Below are 9,577 nucleotides of genomic sequence, written 5' to 3'. Positions count from 1 at the left end.
AGTAAGACTAAGACAGCAGGAAGCAGGACACTTGAAATATTTTATCAAACTAATACAGAAACAGCAGAAAATCAGAGCAAAAGAAATGTCACAGGAGACTGATTATAGTAATCCCGCCCAGCTGTCCACAGCAGGATTCCTTGTGATATGATTTGAGGGGATAGTAGAGAACCATTTGACAATTTCTTCTTTGACAAGGCTGTCATTAGCTCAGAATTCTGCCTTTTGAGCTGAGGCTTTGGGTTCTAGAATGACTTTTCCAGATGACTTCTAAGAATCCTCTTTCTTTGGGAGAATTCATATGTCATTATTAACACACCTTTCTCAATCTACACAATTTCAACTACCTGATGGACTTGAGGAAATGGCTGAGGACTGAGACTAATTGACTTCCCTGAAAAGGGCTGAAACTTGATAATGATCATGACCTACATTTGCATTTGAGTACTGCTTTCTATTTTTCACAATGCTTTTTACTAATAGAAATTTATCAAACTTCTTCAATCATGACATTGAAATGGCCTAATCTTGTATTTTTATTACAAATGCTAATGTGACTTGTGCATTCTAATTCTATAAGTAATTGTAATACAAAAATCTCTCCCCCCTTCTAGATAATGTAATATTAGATCCTGTAGAAAGACACAAGGTGGTTATCTTGATTGGCCACATGTCCCATATAGAGACCCTGGTTTGAAAAGCACAGATGTATAGGCTCTTAGTTTTGATTTTGTGCACCTTAGAGAAAATATACACAAATTCTAACTATTGGTTACTATTTATAAAAGTGCATAAGTTTTAGGAGACTTGAAAGACAAAACTCAGACCAAATGGGGAAAGTGGTAATTAAGAGCATACTTTTAAAAAATTGCATAATGGAAATATTTGCATTTTACAATTCACAGAGTAATGCGGTTATTGATTGGAAAACTTTCTGGGCTCAATAAACAATAGAGTTGGCAGAATTCAGATCAGTAGCCACGATCAATTTGAGTAGAATTATAGTACTATAATAGTTATTGTTCTGGGATTCATTTTGCTTTTAGTCTACTTCAGACTGAGCCACACAGTCACTTCATGAAGAGTTTTCTGAGTTTAGGAAAAATCATGCTGGACTAAGTGGCACAGCTTACATGCAGCAGAACACAGAGCTACTCAAACCACAGATCCAGAAGCACCTGCCTACTACACTGTAGCTGGAGCCACACAGCCATGGTACTAAAAGCCAAATTGAGGCCTTGAACACCAAACAGCACTATTCAGGAGGCCTGTGTCCACTTATTACTCTACTATTTTCACAAAGTTGACCATTTCCTAAATAGATACTTTAGATCCTAAACAGTAATATCTACAATGTTGCAGGTCTTGTGTGTCAGTTGTGGTCTTCTTCTATTCAAGTTAAAGTGAATATAAAACAATTATTTACCAAAAAATCTTGTGTATAACCTAAAATTGTCTTGCATAGCTCATATGCATACATTGAGAAATGGTAGCCAAGAAGAAGGAGGAGGTAGTTGAAGTCCAACACATTTGGAGGGTAAACACCAGCTTCTCTGCTCTTTGCCTAGATAAACTTGGCAGATTGTGGACCTCTTTGGAACTTTTGTATAAAAAGATAGAAGGTTAAATGGACACTCCAGACATTTATAAACACCAGCTATTAAGTAACTCATGGTTGTTTGTTGAGAACCCTGGGTCTCCTAGCTTGGCTTGCAGAATGAGTCACAGCTTTCTCCCATGGTAACTGTGCAGACCTCCAGGGGTCTCCATACCTCTATTGAGATCCAAGGCCTGTGCCCATCTTTGGGAATGCTGGTTGAGGTATATACATAGGCGGGAAGGCAATGCTGAGTTCCCTGTTCCCTAGGTCTATAGTGTATGCTGTTAATCCCCACAGGAACCATAAGTGAAAAACAAAGCAGGAAGAGCCACTGTAGTCACAGTTGAGGATAATAGCACTCAAAGAGAAATGCGTTTTTCCATGCAGTATTAGATGATAGCTCATATGCTCTATGCAAATGCCAAGGGAAAACTGAAGGAGCAGGTTTGATTCAGACATGAAGCAGCATCAATATCTATAGCACTGGTCACCATAGAATGGATGAGTCCAGGGGCCACTGGGTCTGATTTGCCCAATTTCTGCCAGTATCTGCCTGGTTTATACCTGTCATCCCAGAGTAAGTGTCACAGTGCCCCCTTTACTCTCAGGTATCCCAGATTAGAAGAAAACTAGATGGTTTCTCTATTAATGAGCATAATAAAGAACAGAGAATGTAGGTGGTATGTCCAAGGTCACAGAATCACGGGGGCCCAAGAAGGAAGTAGAAGTTGAGGCAATGTAGCTTACAGCCAAAGGCATGGCTCCCTCCACAGGTGCCTCTGAGGAATGGACTGTGACCTCAGTCCCAATTCACCTCATGGCCCAGCATGGCACCTGCCTCCCTAATACAGGTGGAGACTCCCTTATTAAGAGTTTATTTCTCCTGATGGACAAGTAATACACCCAGCTCATGTGTTGGATGTCTGTTATGTGTCAATCAGAAAGCTGGGTGTCCTGCAAATTAACATTTGTGATCCTCAAAACCAATCCTGTGAAATATAATACCTGTTTCAGAGGGAGCCCTCAAAGGGAGTTGGCAGAGACCCAACAAAACATTTCCATCCAAGACAAGCACAGAGGTCTCAGCCATTGGAAGAATCCATGGTTCTGTGTTCATGGGCATTCAGACTGCAGGAACTTGTGAGGCCGACAGTCAAGGCTTTCCTCAAAACCATTTTTTTTTTATAACCAGTAATTTGTTCGGCGTGTATAATTCCAAAGAATGCTACCATTAGCAGTATTACCCATGCAATCAAATGTCTTTGTAAATCCATCAGACTCAGAAAACCTTTGGATGAAGCTCCACAAGAGATTGACTACCATAGTCCTTATGGGGGGGCATTTTAAAAATTCCTTTCTGAGCCAGCAAGGTGGCACAAGCCTGTAATCCCAGCAGCTTGGGAGCTGAGGCAGGAGAATCTATAGTTCAAAGCCATCCTCAACAAAAGCGAGGCACTAGGCAACTCAATGAGACCCTGTCTCTAAATAAAATACAAAATAGGGCTGGGGATGTGGCTCAGTGGTTGAGTACCCCTGAGTCACAGTAATATCTACAATATCTACAATGGGGTCTGATTTGCCCAATTCCTGAGTTTAATCCCCAGTACCACTCCCCTCAACCCTCCCACAAAAAAATCCCTTCTGATCAAAGATCAGAACTGGATTGTAATGTAGATCTAGCCCTGTCTACACTGGTCACTAAGACAACAAACGTTCTTTCTGCAAATAAATCCACTTGAGGGTGCTGGGGGTTCTGAGGCCCATCCCTATGCCTGGCTCTTTGCTGTTTTTCATTAGGACATTCTGAACCCATCTGGCCACAGGCCCATTCCTAGAACATACTTGATTGGTGCAATTTGGAAAGCTGGAAACAAATATTTTAAGTACATAATGTGTAGGGCAAAGCACCTTCCACTTTTGAGACCAACCTGAAGATTGATATGAATCTATTTATTAAAGCTCCTTTAATGGAACTTTAAGTGTGATTTATTAATATTCCTAGAAGTCTGAACATAGTCCTTCGGGGATTTTTATTTGCACAGTAATGAGACAGATTATCAGCTCTTGCTGCTGAAACTGATTCAATCACTGGGGACATGACACTGTAGTTATTTTACAAATATTATAAAAAACAATGGAATTGGACCATCCGATTTTATTTTCCCCTTAAGTTACAAGAGGAAAATTGACTGTGAAACTCAGGCTCATTAACCTGTGAAGTAACCTCCAAAAAAAAGCGCTTTTGTTCTCAAGGGGATCTTAACAGTGGAACTTGTAGCAACTCTTTTTCTCAAAGACCAACATAAATGATACTTAATTATTTCTAAATTATAGAATATGTTGACATTCCAGAATTTATTTATAAATAAAACACAATTATCCTTAAGACTAAAGAAGAACAGAGTTAAAGAGAGTTTTTCTCATCTATTGATGTAAGCAATATTTTTAAAAAGTCATCTAAAAGCATGTCTTTAAAAATGGCCTTTTTTAAAAAATGAGAAATGTGTTTGAGGTCATATACATAAAGTTATCTTAAATTTAAGATAACAGCCCATAATTTTTTTTAAAAAAAAATTTCTTTTTACCTTAAAAAGATTAATCTGACTTGAATTCAATAGGAATTTTGGTAATCTATATCATCTAATGCAAAGTAACATACTTTAAGCTATTTCAACATAATAATCACAATCATGGTATTTTAAAAATTTTTCTACTGTGGGACAATGTGTAGGGAGAGCATTTCTATTTACTGTTAATCAGTATTTGGGGCCATTTGCCCATTTACTTTAACACTTGAAGGGCTTTGTGTCCCCTCAGTGTATTAATAAGAAATTTCACTTCTATAAGCTACTTGAATTATTTTTCTATAAAAATAATATTTTACTATAAATTTGACTTATCAGCTAAATTGGAATATAATATACAATATAATAAAGACTCTTCTATCATGAGAACAAACTGCCATATTTCATTGACTCAATAGATAAGCATATGTTTTCACATTTTAATATCTGTGAAATTGGGACATTTTATCCAATCAATATCATTTTGCAATTGACAAAATTTTTACTTTGATATGGGAAATAATGATGTCTTTTAGATTGTATGAAATATGATAAAAACTGTAAATTTTGGCTTCCTTTTGAAAAATAGGGAAAATCATGATTGTGTACACAAAAAATTTCCATTTGGTAGATTAATGTTAATAAAAGCATAATTGTATATTACAAAGGAATGTGCAAAAATTAGATACTTTTTTAAAAAAGATAATCTACAGAAATCTAATTTCATAACATTATTATTTACTCACATGCATTATTTTACTAATTTAGGAGAAAATAATTCTTACAAAATAAAAGACATGCTGCTTTATTTTTTTAAAATATATTTTAAAAAATCCCAGCGGCTCTGGAGGCTGAGGCAGGAGAATCGAGAGTTCAAAACCAGGCTCAGCAAAAGCAAGGTGCTAAGCAGCTCAGTGAGATTCTGTCTCTAAATAAAATACAAAATAGGGCTGGGGATGTGGCTCAGTGGTCGAGTGCCTCTGAGTTTAGTCCCCAGTACCAAATAAATAAATAAATGAGCAAAATGTAGGGAAATTTGTATATGATTTGTATATGAGTAATCTAGAAGTTTTCAGATTATTCATTAACAGCCTCTTTTTCCTGTTTATATGTTCTATCCATAGGAAATACCATGATGGGTTTTATTTGTTTGTTTTCCTGCACTTTATTCAGACTTATTTAGTTTTAACCTAATAACCTTTTCCTGTTCCAGGCTCCCATCCAGGACACCACATTACAATCATTCATCGTGTCTCCTGAGGTTTGTTTTGGCTGTAAGAGTTTCCCAGAATTTTCTTGTTTTGAATGACCTTGACATGATGACCCTGATAATTTTGAAAAGTGCTGGTCAAGTATTTTGTAGAATGTTCCTTGTACCATTAAAAAAAAAATGGGGGGGGGGATTCTTTGTGCATTTCTTGTCTAATCTGAGCAGACTGAACACGTGACATGATTGAATCTACAGTATATAAAATAAGAGAGAAATAAATTCTGATGAGGATCTGGGAAGGCTTTTCACCACAAGTAGGTTTTAAACTTGCCTTTAAAGAAATCAGCTGGGTTTGTGGTGGGGCTGGCAGGGGTGGGAGAGCAATAGCATGAACATGGGGAATGCAAGTCATGTTCTAGTAAGGAACTGATGTTTCAGTGCAGTTTATAAAACATGTAATGAGAAGTAACTGTGTAAAGTTTATTTGGGGCCTGAGGGATTTTTTTTTTTTTTTTTTGCCTCTGGACACCAAAGACACTGTGTCTTTTCTAATACTACTTCTTCAACTCCCTGACACCAGCAAGATGTTTTATAATTCTAACATTACCTAAAATTAGCATCAGATTCCACAGATTTAAGGGCTCAGTCTCGTAAGACTACCCTCACTCTGACACCAGTTCTAAGATGAGTCAGCCTTCTGAGTTCAATAATTCGCTACAATGACTAACAACTCAAGAAAAATACTACACTTACTTTCACAGATTATAATAAAGGACATAAATGAACAGGCAAATGTGGAGTGCACAATCTAGAAGGGTCTGGGAGTGCAGGTTATGTCCCTTTGGATTTGGGGCATGTCACCCATCTAGCAACCAGAAGCTTCCAAACACTATTGTTTAAGGGTTTCAAGATTTTTTTTATGGAAGTTCCACCATCTGGGCAACGTTGATCACTGGCCACAAGTCAACTGACTCAATTTGTAGCCCCTCTCCTTCCTACAAGTTGGGAGGTAAGGCTGAAAGTCCCAAGCTTGTAATCAAGGCCTAGTCTTTCTGAAGACCAGTCCATATCTGAAAGCTATCTAGAAGCCCCAAAAGAGTGGCTTCATTAGAACAAAAGATGCTCCTATCCCCCTTTATCATTGAGAAACTTCCGAAGATTTTAACTTTGTGCCAAGAACCAGGCATAAAGTCAAGATGCCTTCCTTATTATACACAGGACCAAATTTAGAGAACATAGTCATGCACAGGTTTTTGAGGTCTTTTTCTACATGCATTTTTAAAAATATGAATAATGGAGTAGGCAAATTTGACTTTTAAGAAGAAGTATACCATAGTTTATGGAGACAAAGAAGAGAGCAAAGCCATAATCAGAGAAACCAGATGGGAGTTCAGGTGGTTATCTAGCAATGAAAGAATGAATCAAGTGTAACAGGTGTATTCTATAGGAAGAAGATAAAAAATGGCCGTGCTGTGGAATTTCACAGCTGACCTATATCAGAGTGCTGTAGGAAGGAGTCACCATAACTTTGAGACACAGAGATGAGTTTCTGGTAGGATAGTGAGAGAGAGAGAGCAAATCACTAATGATTGCATTCAGATTCCTGGGAATACAGCACAAGGAATGCTCCTGTCAGCTGTACATGCTCTTTAGAGTGACCCAGAATCCCCTGAGTCCTCCCTGTTCTTTGAAATTTGGGCAAAATAGCTTTGTACTTCCTCTTTCTGAACACGACTTGCCCTGTGAGAGAACCCAAGTCCTCCCTTGCTTTGCTGTGATGTTTGAGGGCGCTTGGATTCTGCCTTTTTTTGTGACTTCCCTTTAACACCTATTCTTTGGTTTCTGTAGCTGATGGGCAGAAATTTGATTTGCCTTATTATTCCCTGACTGAATTCTATCTTTTTAATCCCTATTTCTACTGATGATAAAAGAAAAAAAATTACAAATAATTTGATTTTGATCAATCACTTCTGATTTCAGATTTATATTGTCTTGCAGGTAAATATTCAATTCTACATTCAAATAATTCAGAATTCAGACTCTATACCATGTTGGCTCTTAAGGGTTTTTCCTTCTGTATCTATATCCACCCAATGCCATATAGATTCATAAGGACAGTTTTTGTACTGCTGACCTCAGGAAAGGGCTCTGGTGCGTGTCCTTTCTCTGCAGCTTCCTTTGGCTTAACGGTTAGGCTCTGGTCTTGTTGCATCTTGTGACATTACAGTGTGTGAGGCTGGAGCACCTTATGGTCAGTAGTGTCAGCAAGGTCCATGCCAGTGATGAGGGAACTCTGACTCCACTCTTAGCTTGACATTATTGGGGTCACCTGTCCCATTTGAGCCCTTTCTTTGGCAGTTTACCCCATCTCTTCTGCTCATAAGGATTCTTTGTTTCCCTACTGGTATCTCCTAGACTCAGTTGCTCTTAACACAAACTTTCTATCTCCCAGGGATTTCTTTCTTGAACTCCTCAATGCCACATGTAGACTAGGAATTCAAAATTTGAACCTTACCTTCCAGGGCATTATTATGGTATAATTGTAAGTAGAGAATGAAACTTGATTGATATCTTAAATATTTAGGCATGTAGTTCAGGGTCTGCATTATAATCTTGCAAAAGTTTGGAAATACTAGATGTGTGCCTGATTAACATATTTCTTGGAAATATTCATTTTGCTCCAGGCCTTTTTCTCTACAGTCACTATTCCTCATCCTCTGGGATTCATCTCTGAATGGAAAGATTCATGGATAAGACCCCATATTTGTAGCTAAATGATTTGGCTCTCCTTTTCTTCTCTCCAGGGAAAATGTTTTATTTCCCCTTATTATCACTGTATAGGTACAGACTTTTTATAGATAAGTAACTTATTTTCTGTCCCTTTAGGTTAAGCACCTGGGGGGGTCTGTGAATTAAACTAGAGAAAGACAGATTTAATAGAAAAAAAGAGACATAATTTTTATTAATATTTATGTGAAAAAAGGAGAACTCAAAGATCCAGTTAGACTGAGGAGCTTATGAATTATTTAAACAAAGAAAAGTGTGATTGTTGTGGAGAAGTGACTAGGCAATATGTAGGGAATCTAATGGAAAAGGAGGGTTGGTTTCGTAAGGGCTGTTTATACAGACTCATCTAAGCCAACTCTGTCCCCACGGATGATTTGCTCTGCTCTTCCTGGCATGGGATAAAGAGATAGGGAAATTTGTGCCTGCTTTTAGGCTGACAAGAACAGGAGAGAGAACTCTTCCTACCTCTGTGGATTCTCAGCTGACTTTAGCTCAGAATAATCCTTAATGCCACAGTGGCATATTTTGGGGTGATATAAGCTGAGATCCTTGAATCCTTAGTCCTTAAACTTCAGTTTCTTAGCTTCATAGAGCCCAAATCTTTTTTTTCTTATTTTCTTTCCCACTTTTTTCTTTCTCAACTAGCTTGGCTTTTGCAAATGAGAGCACTGCTTTCCAGATTATTGTTTCTACTGTGTTTTCTTTTTCTTTTCTATTTTCTCAAGTCTATTTCGAAAGCCAAAGCTAAGAAAAGCCTTCTTTGTTCTCAGCTTTGCTTGTGTTTTCCCTGAAGCAATGAAGCCATAGAACAAGAATTACTGGTAATGAAAATTGTATTGGCTTTTATTTTATTTTATTTTGTGGTACTGGGGATTGAGCCCAGGGATGCTCTACCACTGAACCACACTCCCAGTCTTTTTTAAATTTTTTATTTTGAGACAGGTTCTCTCTAAGTTGCTGAAGCTGACCTTGAACTTGTGATCCACATTTTTCAGCCTCTTGAGAAGCTGGGATTATGGTGTATCCCTGCCCACTTCCTGCTCTTCCCTCCCCCCCCCCCAACACACAAATATCTGGCTTTGGCTTTTGTGTTTAAGATACTATTCTGCATTTTTTTCATATTTTTTGAGTTTGGGTTTCCAAGGAGAGGTCACACCTTCCCTTAAACTTTTTGCTTCTATCTTTTTCTCTCATGTACAGTAATTTAGGTATCAACTTTTTCTCCCCCACTTTTTTCTCCTCTCTCTCTTGATCAAACCCAGGACTTCCTGCATAGTAGGCAAGTGCTGTACCACCAAGCCACAACTCTAGCTCCATCCTTGCCTCTTATATTCTAAGTGGCATTGTGAGTGAAAATGCCATCAAGCAAAGCATCCCTGTGTGCTTTTGCTTAACTTAGTAAAATATCTTTGTTAG

This window comes from Marmota monax, unplaced genomic scaffold (genome assembly GCF_021218885.2).
Source record: "Marmota monax isolate L192 unplaced genomic scaffold, Marmota_monax_Labrador192_F-V1.1 WCK01_AAM20220418_F8-fsc00002, whole genome shotgun sequence".
NCBI lineage: Eukaryota > Metazoa > Chordata > Mammalia > Rodentia > Sciuridae > Marmota > Marmota monax.
The sequence above is the reverse complement of the archived record's forward strand: the minus strand, read 5'-3'. Positions refer to the sequence as shown.